This window comes from Muntiacus reevesi, chromosome 3, assembly GCF_963930625.1.
Source record: "Muntiacus reevesi chromosome 3, mMunRee1.1, whole genome shotgun sequence".
In the NCBI taxonomy this organism is placed as follows: domain Eukaryota; kingdom Metazoa; phylum Chordata; class Mammalia; order Artiodactyla; family Cervidae; genus Muntiacus; species Muntiacus reevesi.
This window is the reverse complement of record NC_089251.1, coordinates 173,076,270-173,087,193: the sequence shown is the minus strand read 5'-3', so window position 1 is coordinate 173,087,193 and position 10,924 is coordinate 173,076,270. Positions and strand designations below refer to the sequence as shown.

Sequence of the window (10,924 nt, the reverse complement as noted above, 5' to 3'; positions counted from 1 at the left end):
TGGGTTTGAGTAAACTCTGGGAGTTTGTGATGGACAGGGAGGCCTGGCGTGCTGTGATTCATGGGGTCACAAAGAGTCGGACACGACTGAGTGACTGAACTGAACTGAACACTACTAAACCGTACACTTAAAAATGGTTAAGATGGTAAATTTAAGGTTATGACTTTTACTACCCCTCCAAAAAAAAAAAAAAAAAAAACCCAGACTCCCACTTTCCAGCATGAGAACAGTTAAACCATCCTTGAAAAATAAGCTATAATGTTGTCATAAACTCCGAAAAAGAAAATATCTTTCTTTTGTCCTGTGAAAGATCCTTCTTGGAATTCATCTGTTCTTGCATTTTGGAAATCTCACTTTTTATTAGTCCTTTGTTATGGCTCATTTTAAGTTCTTTGTTTTAGAAGATAACTTTTCCATCGTATTTGAACTTCAACAGAAATTGATTCTTCAGTTAAAAAAATTACCTAGATTCATCAGTTTTTATCAATCTTTCTGTATATGTGAATGGGATATGTGAGAGACGTGTACATATGCATAAGGGTTATAATTTCTTTTTTCTGATCCATTAGGGAAAAAATTGCATACATAAGTTTCCTTTACCCCTTAATATTTCCGTGTGTTTTCTTATGAACAAGGATAGTCTCATACACAATATATTCAGGAAACTTAAATGGATACCGTACTTTATAGCTCATATTCCACCCACACTGATTATCCCAATAATGTCCTTCATAGCACTTTCCTCCCCCAATAAAGGATCCAGTTCAAGGTCACAAATTGCATTTAGTTGTCAGGTCTTTAGTTTCCTTTAATCTGCAGTTTCGTTCTGCTTTCAGGACACTGACAGTGTTTTAAGAATACAGGCCAGTTATTTTGTAGTTCCTCTACTTGGGTTTGATGCTTCTCATCATTAGATCCAGGTTAAAGCTTTTCAGCATTGCTTCAAGGATGTATTGTTATACATACCTTCTCTGCCACCCACTGGTTCTTAGACTTGAGCTATTCATACTTATTTGTATTCCTAAGATTATAAAACATTATATTTCTATTAAAATGTGTATATTTATTTCATTAAATAAATTTCTAACAATAGTTTGGATAAAATACATAATTCTACCATTTCAAAAGCAATCATTGGCTCTATATTTTATAGTGGTTTTCCTTAAATTTATTAAATAATGGATTCAATTGCTCTAAACTCATTTCATCAATTAATTTAACATTTAGTATGGATATAGTTCCTCGGAGAGAACTAATGTAAAGTATTAAGGTTCAGTGATCTTTTTTATTATCCAACATTGAACACATTAAAACTATAGTCTTCCCATTTTTTAAAATCCTAATTTATTCCTCTAAATGATATCGACAATGGAAAAGTACTTAAATTCTGATATAGTAAGTAACTGAGTACTTTCAGCTTTTGATGTGAGGAAAGGTTTGAACTGGTGCCCTATCCCAATATTTCGAGGATTTTTAAATGATACTGGCAAAAGTACCTTAACCATAAAGAATGTGTGTGTTTATGTGTGTGTACACGCGCTTAAAGCCTCTGGCTGTATCCGTAGAGAAGCCTGTATTTCTTAAAGGGTGTGTATGTGTGTGTTTGTGTGTGTGTCTGTGTGGAAAAGACTGTATTCTTAAAGGGTGTGTGTGTGTAGAGAAACCTGTACTTCTTAAAGGGTGTGTCTGTGTGTGTAAAGCCTGTACTTAAAGGGTGTGTGTGTGTGTGTGTGTGTGTGTGTGTGTGTGTGTGTGTGTGTGTAGAGAGAAGCCTGTACTTCTTAAAGGGATGTGTGTGTGTGTGTGTGTGTGTGTGTGTGTGTGTGTGTGTGTGTATACACGCGTTTAAAGGCTCTGGCTGTAATCACAGCGCTCATTCTGGAGGATTTTTCTGGGGAGTAAGAATCGTTTCAAGAAACTGGCAGGGAGATGGACATTTTGGACAGGGACCAAAAAAATGCTGTAGTGTTTTGGACACCATTAAAACGCCGAATGTTTAAATATCTTACATTGTGAGAAATGCGTGAGTGTTGAACACGTTTTATTTCAGGGGGAAATTAAACAAATATTTCTTTAAGAAGATAGAAACAAGTCTTTCCTTCTCCCACCCCCCCACCCCATATAAAAGTGTCTTTGGCTCAACTTCTAGGACTTCTAGGAACGTGCAAGTAAAATAAAATCGAAACAACAAAACTCTCGCAGCATTTAGACTGGTTTTTCTTTCCAGGGCTCAAGAAAACTCAAGAGCACAACACGCTTTTCCAGACTCGAAGCTGCGAGCTCCGAGCCTTTTAGGACGTGTCCTGCACACCCTCGGGACGCCGCCGGTCTCCCGCTCGGGTCACCCCCGTCAGCCTGAGGCCTCCTAGCCGCCGGCCTCCGAGGGGGTGTGTCTCCGCCCCGCAGCCGCCGCACACCCGCCTCCGCCACAGGCCCACCTGCCGCCCTCGGCGGCCCGGCCGGGAGCAAGCGCGCGGCGGCCGCGGCGTCCGGTCCGCCCCCGGCCGGGACCTCAGGGCCCCCTTCCCGCGCAGCGGGGCCGGCTGCCCTGCAGGTCCCGCCGCCCGCTTCCGGACGGGCCGAGCCGCGGGGAGCGGAGTTCTTTTCTCCTTTCAACCCAAACTGCGACCGGCCCCCGTTGAGGGCGGGAGGAGAGGGGAAACCTGCTCTTTCCCTCCACACACACACATCCCTCCAAGTAACGGCGGCCGGGATAAAACTTCAAAAGTAGGATCCCGGGCCCTCCCGGAGCCGTTTGCCTCGATGCCCCTTCCCGCACTGCCCCGGCGGCCGCCCGCGCCTATCCGCGCGGCCGGGCAACGTTCTCGCTCCAGCCTTAGCAAGGCGGGCGTAGAGGCTCCGAGTGTCGGGGGAGGGGTGCAGGGCGGAGAAAGAGCATCCCCGCGCCGCTGCTGCCGCCGCCGCCGGCCGCTCCCCCGCCGCCCGCCTGGGGGAAGGCCTCGTCACAGCCGCCGCCTCAGCAGCGGCCGCAGATCTCGCGGTGTTTGCCGGCGGCCGCGCCGCCATATTGTGTGACAGTATTTTGATTTGCACTGGGCTGGCGGAGCCGCGGCGAGAGCGAGCGAGAGTTGGGGGGGTGGGGGGAGGGCAGGCGAGCGCGTGGGGGGTGGGGGCCGAGGGAGGTAGGGAGGCCGAGCGAGCTGGAGCCGAGGAGCGGGGAGCGGCGACGCCACCCAGCCATCGTTTTTGATCTGCAGCGGCCGCCGGCGGGGCGACCCAGCCCGACCCCCCTCCCCTCCCCCTCAGCCACGAGCGGCGGCGGCGGCGGCGGCGGCCGGAGGGAGTTGGCGGCGGCGGCGGCCGATCGGAGGGGCTGAGCGGGGAGGGAGGGAGGGCTGAGGTGTCCCCCCTGCCGGGTGGAATCGGAGGCGGCGGCGGCGCTGGCGGCGGCTGTGGTGGAGGCGGCGGCGGCGGCGACGGTGGAGACGGCTGCCCTAGTGGGAGAGGCGGCGGCGGCGGCGGCGGCCGAGGAGGAGGAGGGGGAAGCGGCGGCGGCGGCGGCGGCGAAGGGTAAGCGGACAGCGCTGCCGGGCCTCGGCGGGACCCCCAGTCCCGGCTCTCCCCTCACTTCCCCGCACCCTCCCGCCCTTCATCTGGAAGAGACTGCCGACTCGCGAGGCCCTTGCGGGGCGCCCGCTTCTTCCTCTCACTCTTCCTCTCCTCCGCCTCCTTCCTTCCCCAGTGGCGAGGTAGAGAGGGAGGCCCCCCCAAGTCCTCCTGAGCGGCCAGGGGTGGGGAGCCTCGGGCCTGGCCTGGGCTCGGGGGAGTAAGTGTGTAGGGGGAGGGGGAGATTCATTGGAGTCGGGCGCCGGGAGAGCCCCGGGTGGGGGAGGGTGCCAGGGGGGTGGGGAGGGCCCCTGCCTGCACGGGTGCCCCCCGGTCCGCCCCTTTGGCATGTGTGAGATGGGGGGTGGGGGAAGGAGAACGCTTCTGGGGGGGAGTCGTGCCCCGAATCAAGATGACTTCGGGGCGAGGGGGAAGACCGAGGGAATCTGGTGGTGGTAGTGGAGGGGAGATCGTCGTTTCCCTTTCCAATATTGGTTTTCTGCAGCCTTTTTTCAAGTGGGGAGCCAGCCCCTCTGGGAAAGTGTGGCCCCTAGATTTCAATGGATAGATAATTCTAGCTTTCTGTCCAATCAGTCTCAAACCCTAAGACTGTGGTTGTGGCAGGAAGGCTGGAAGGGTCTTGGGTATCGCCGAACAGGTGACAGGTGTATCTTTCTGTGGCTGATGCTGTGGGATGGCCCGGGCAGGGTAGTGTACCACAGTGTCAGAGATTGTGTGCGTTCGTATTTATGTGTTTGGCCACGTTTCATTCCATATATAGTATATTTGAGATGTTAGGTTTCCATTCTTCAAGTCAGCTTAATTGTTGTGGAGAAATTCTTCAAATGTTTCTGATAAGAGGGGTTTCCAGGAGGGTGGAGGGAATTTGCAGCTTCCCGGGGGTTTCTCAGGAGTCCGTGAGTTTCGGGTCGCCAGTACGAGGCCGTTTTGAGTGCTCTATTTCATTGGAAAGTTCTTGAACACTAAGGTCGTATTTGAGGCAACAGTGAGGCAGTATAATTTTGCATCCATTTTGTCTCTTTTAGGTAGGTTTGTAGAAGTGTCAGATTTTAAGGTCAGGTTGATTCACATTTTTATGAAAGGAATCACTTTGTGCTTTAGCTCACTCTAAAGAGTATGTTGCTCATTATGCAATTTCGGATTTGGCCGGGAATTTTGGTGGGCATGGAACAGAATTTTGCTTTCAGTTTTTACACTACTACTGCTTACCACACTTCTCGTACAGTGGCAGAGTATTGACACCTTTAAAAAAATATCTTTGAATTCCTTGTAACAGTGAAATCGTGCTTGATTTTAATACTAGTTGGAAACTTTAGATTTTGAAACCATTACATTTTCTAATAAAGACAGACATGCTTTTCATCTTGTGCGCTTTGGCTGAGCACTTAAATTAGAAACAATGGGAGGAATTGTTAGATAAATGAGTTACAAATTTTAAAAGGGTTAAGTTTTTAAAGGATCTATAGCTTTAAAAAAAAGTGTTTGGAACGAATATATTGAATGATGGCACTACCAGTGTGTTAACAGGAGATAGAACAAAAATTCCAGTGATTCAGAGCTTCTGTTGGTTTTTTTTCCCCTCTTAAATCTTATCAGTTTCTAATAGAGGGTGCTTAATATTTAAATCTTTAAAAGATCAACTAAAAGTTGAATGTGTTAATTAGATGAGTAAGTCATCTACTGCATATACTATGTTACTTCATTTTTCTTTTGGGCAAGTGGAATACCTTTTCTTGAATTCAAAACTATTCTCAGGGAACACTGATGAAATGCATGCCTTTCACTTCTCTTTAGTGAACTGTCATATAGTGCAACCTGAGCTTTTGTAACTAGTTAAGTGTATAAACAGTCACTCTCATCCGATAGAAATTCTCTGAAAAATGTTTTAACTTAATCTGATCTGATTGAAATAACACCTATATTTGGTCCTTTCTTTACTGAAAAGAAACACTTGCCTTCAACTAATGATATTATTTAAAACTTGCATATAATTATTGCATTTAATGAAATCAGGAGGTTTTAAACTACAAAGTAAGCATTACTCAGATCCCCAATTACATTATTACTGGGTACTGCTTCTTTAATGTTAGTAATACATTACACTTAAGTAACTGTCTTAAAATGATTAGTCTTATGTCTTGACAGAAATAAAAATTTATTATACTTCTGTACATTTCTCTGTAAGGAAAATTCTTTTCTCAAAATAGTATTTAGGATAAAATCGATATATGTATCTATGAACATATGGCACTGTGCAAAATAGGTGTAATGTACACCATTTACATGAAACTTTGTGGGTTTCTGTGCCAAAAAAGTCCCATGAGGAATGCGAGTTTTCTGAAACAGCGTTTTTTTTTAATTGTATAAACTCAAGACTAAAATTTTATATTTTTAAACGATTATCAACATACATTAAAAGACAATGTTTTACATTGTTGTAGATGTTTTGGGGGAGAAGGAAATGGCAACCCACTCTAGTGTTGCCTGGAGAATCCCAGGCACGGGGGAGCCTGGTGGGCTGCCATCTATGGGGTTGCACAGAGTCGGACATGACTGAAGCGCCTTAGCAGCAGCAGCAACAGCAGATGTTTTGGGAAAAAAGTTCCTGATAATCTTTACAACATATAAAATTTGTGAATTAAACTATAATTCAGGAAAGCTTCAGTTCCTTTGTATCTCTACCTGGCCAGGCTCCTATGACCCAAAGGAGGACAATAGTAGCACTTTTCTGTTATGTCACTTATGTCATCTTCATTTGATCCATCTAAGATTGGGACTTTGTGAAATAGGATTATGAGGTAATAACAGAGGCAAATGTGAAAATGGGGCAAAATAGTAATGAGGAAGAAGATAGGGGCTAAGATGCTAGTAGAGGATTAGATGAGCAATTTTAGGCAACTAGGAGATGTGAATAGTGGTGGGTGCCAAGCATAGGAAAGTGATCATGCTGAACTGTTCTAAGGAGATGTGGTCTGACTCTTGATAGACTCTCACAATCTATATGTCATATTTTTTAAAATGAGTAAATAAAAATCAAAGTGAAAGTCTAAATGAAATGCATAACTTTAATGCTGGAATGCTAGTAGTAATTTTTAATCCTCTGTATTAAGATGGTAAGGATTGGGTGACTGAAATCATATGAAATCTAAACATATGTATTAATATGTTCCTACTTCTTTGCCTCTGGCTTGTATTTCCAGACTACTTATATAGTATTTTAAGATTTCATTTTTTTGTGGTGAATGACAGAGTGTTGTTTACTCCCTAAGTCATGTCCAATTCTTTTGTGACCCCATGGATTGTAGTCTGCCAGACTCCACTGTCCATGGCACTCTCCAGGCAGGAATACTGGAGTGGGTTCCCATTTCCTTCTCCAGGAGATCTTCCTGACCCAGGGATTGAACGTACATCTTCTGCATTGGCAGGCAGATTCTTTGACACTGAACCAAGGATGCTGACCTAATCAGAAAGCTAAAATCCCTGAGTAAGTACTAGGGGTAGCCAGTACTGTGCTTTATGTTCCCTTTGTGATATGCTTAGTCACTTGGTCATGTCCGACTGTTTGTGACCCCATGGACTGTATAACCCACCAGGCTTCTCTGTCCATGGGACTCTCCAAGCAAGAGTAATGGAGTAGGTTGCCGTGCCCTCCTCCAGGTGATTTTCCCAACCCAGGGATCAAACCCAGGTCTCCTGCATTGTAGGCAGATTCTTTACCATCTGAGCTACCAGGGAAGCCCATGTTCCCTTTAGTTAACTACTAAACTTGCCTGTGATCTTGGTAGAGTTAGAGATTAAGAATGGCTCTTTTTCTTAGTTTTTCTAAGTATTCCATTCCTTAAAACACATTGTTTGGTATTAAGTAGTACTTAATACTAGCCTTCCAGCATTAAAGTTACTCATTTCATTTAGACTTTGATTTTTATTGACTCATTTTGCAAAATATGCTTAGTTTCTAATTTCAGAATCCTCTAAAGGAATGGGCTCCTGTTAAAAAGCGCAATAAGATGTGTCAGCTGAGAACTTGATGTTTTGGAAGGAGATAGAAGTCAGAATTGCCACAAGTCAAAATAGTGAATATTAATTTCAATAAAGGATTTCTGTGAAAATTGATTTAAGTTTTGGCACTTAAAAAAGTGCTTTGTTTGAAATATAATTTATGTAGACCCCAATAGACAATGCTTGCTAACCGAGACTTTGCTGAATGTGTCTTTTTTTTTATTTGCCGTAACATTTTACTTTAACAAGAAATTCTATTGGATTTCTCATCTGTTTCAGCTCAAAATTTGGTATCAAGGAAGTGGTAAATTTCTTTTGGCATTTAATATCTTAACATTAACCTTTTTAGTGTTTCCTACATAGTAAAAGAGAAACTAATATTTGTTGAATACCTACCGGATGTCAAGTTTTCTATTATTTCACAAATATTTATTGAGCACTTACTATTTGCCAGGGCTCTTTGAGATGTTGGAGATGACAGCAGTGGATAACATAGACACGATTTCTGTCCTCATGTAGTTTACATTTTAGTATTGGAAGACATAATGAATGAGGAAAATCAAGTGTGTCTGAGAAAGAAAAGTACTGTGGAGAAACATAATACAGAAAAGGGGGTTGGGGAACAAACATTGCCTATCTGCTCTTTTAAAAACTGCATAATGGATATTATATTTGATTTCAGAAAAATAATCTCCCATACATAAATTTTTTTCTTTTAAGAATATATTTCATAACTTGGGAGTGACATTATGTTTATACTTCGGAGTTTTAATTAATAGCAGTTTGGTGTTGGTAGTGCTTCAGAAAGCTGCTTTTTGGCTCAATAGAAAACTTGGAGTATGCTCTACTGGTTTGAATCCTGATTTTGCCACTTACTAGCTTTGTGATTTGAGATCAACTACAATTTCTCAGCCTCTTTGAGCTTATTTTCTTCTCTGAAAAATGAGTGTATCTATAAGATTGTTATAATAAATCATACATTTTGTGTAAATTATCTAATTCACAGATAGGGCTCGATAAATTGCAGCTTTTTTTGTCTGTTGCTTATCTGGAGTTCTATTATAAAACAAACATAGTTGAAGTTGGTAACCCTTCCAAGGAGCTTTCACAACACTCTGGGGGACACTGTTTAATACACATTGTATCTGAACAGGTACCACTCTTCTCTGGTAGAATAAGGTTAATTAAAACTCAACTGTAATTTGTAGTCAGACGTTCTGGAGAGTTTGTACACATTGTTGAATCAGTGTGCTGTCAGGAGTACACCTGGTCTTTATGATGAAGACACATGGTGACAGATCTTATTAATGAGCCAGATGTCAGCATTTGAGAAGTAGATAAAAATAGTGTATAGGTTCCGTGGAAGCACTGTGAAATCTTTAGTGCAGTCTAAGTATTCAATAAATGTTCACTTTTTCTGTAATTATTATGCCTTTATTGTGTGATGGGGGTAATCCAAAGTATTCACGAAGTATTAACGAAAACTTTACAAAGAGAAAATAATGTTAATTGTGGATAAGTTTTCTGAAGAAAGTGGAATGGTCGATCAGATTGCAGTTATTTGTTTCTCATTTTTAGCCTGGGAAATCACTCAACTGAATTTTTCAAGGACAGAGCATGCCTCATTTTCCTTTCAGTCTTGACTTCACCATATCTTCAGTGCCTGGCCTGCACTTAGGAGCTCAAGAAATACTGTATGTTCAGTGCTGAACGACTCTTAGTGATAGTTTTCCTTTGGTATCACAACTCTTTTTGGTAGTAAGCACCTCCTGATTTTGAAAAGTGCTTGCGCTGGACTTAAGCCTTTAAATCTCTTGTTTTAAGCACAGACTGAGGTATCACACAGAGCCTTCCGAATGCCTTTTTTTTTTTTTCCTCAATTTAGCCAAAAGTTTGAAAAAAGATCCTAGAGATTAGAAGGAAGAAAAGAAATCAGTTATTTACAACTAGATTGGTATTTGTGAACCTATTCATATGAAGTTATTGACATTAAAGTAAAGTGAATACCAATTTTTAAAGCAGAATAGAAAAAATAATTCATGCATAATTTTACACGCAACCAACCTTTAAAAGACAAACTTATCTCGTTTGTCTCTTTAAGGCAATTTCAGTGAAACTGTAGATTTATACCGACATTATATATTAAATGGCTGTCAATTTCTTACTTTCCTATGATGTGGAGAATTTTGGTGTTTTCACGGAAAAGGGAAAACATCCCACCCCACCCCACCCTTACCAGTAACCATTTTTCAGATGTTAAATCTTAGCATCAGTCAGTTTTTTCCTGTTCTGTGGCAAGTTATTCTCTGCCTAATGAATACAGTAATAATTTTAGCTTTCCTAAAACTAAAGACTTGCCTAAGGTCTAAGATCTTTAGTCATTTATATAAATTATTTCTTGGCTTAAAAAAAAAGCCGCGATTTTTTTGAAGATTTATAGAAACAAATTGCTTGATATTCAGATTTGTTTTAGAAATGAGCTAGAAATACCTGCAATTGAATATTTTTATACTTTTGTGGGATTTTGCTTGTTTGCTTGTTTTGAACTGTTAACAAAACCTACCACTGGAAAGGGATACTACTATAGGGTGTCAGCTTGAGTGGCTTCAGAAAGAAAGTCTTGATTTATCCATAAACAGGTACAACATAGATAAGGGCATTTTAAGAATTTGTAATATTTTAATTGCCTTTTTAAAGAAAATGGCATTCTTGTTTCACTTAAGAAAAAACAAAACACAGTCCTTGTACAAGCCTCAGAAGCCAAATAATAAAATAGAGGTTGGAATGGTCCCACAGAGAGAAGCAAGAGTAACAAAGTGTAGGATTTAAAAGATTTTGGTGGAAGTATATGAATGCTGATTGTTTTTAATAAAATGATTTGAAAGAATCCATCTGTTAAAGAAAATGTGTGACCCCTGCAACCAACCCCTGCCCATACTTGCCACAATGTTAATAGTGAGTCAAAAGCAGTGCCACATACTGAGGTATATTCTAGAGATTAGTACTATTACCAGAAACTTCAGAGTTTCTGCGGGGTTGATTCTGATCATTTAATTTGTCTATTTGGCTAGTGCAGAAGACAGATTCTGGGAGAATAACAGATGACAGTGGATTATTAAGGTGAAAAAAGTGCAAAAAAGTAAATTTGCACTTAGTTAACTATACCTAAATAATGAGAAGCAATTTTACACTTGGAATTCAGTTTTGTTAGGTTTTTCTTTCAGGATACCTGTTCAGTTCATTTTTCTCAGCAAGTAAAATAAAAGGGAAGTAATTTCTATATTATTTAATTTACAGTAACTCTTCAGACCAAGGATGAAATGAAACATCACCAGTG

The 10,924-nt window shown here is 41.9% G+C and overlaps 1 protein-coding gene across 3 annotated transcripts in view; it reads left to right on the top strand.

The window, feature by feature from the left end:
* The first annotated feature begins 3,139 nt into the window (after positions 1–3,139).
* The window catches only part of TAB2 (TGF-beta activated kinase 1 (MAP3K7) binding protein 2), an 81,720-nt gene continuing 73,935 nt past the window's right edge, over positions 3,140–10,924 (top strand). For all 3 annotated transcript variants that reach the window (XM_065931170.1, XM_065931169.1, XM_065931171.1), the window contains exon 1: positions 3,140–3,531. The gene's annotated coding sequence lies outside the window, so the exon portion shown is untranslated. The remainder of the gene's footprint in view (positions 3,532–10,924) is intronic.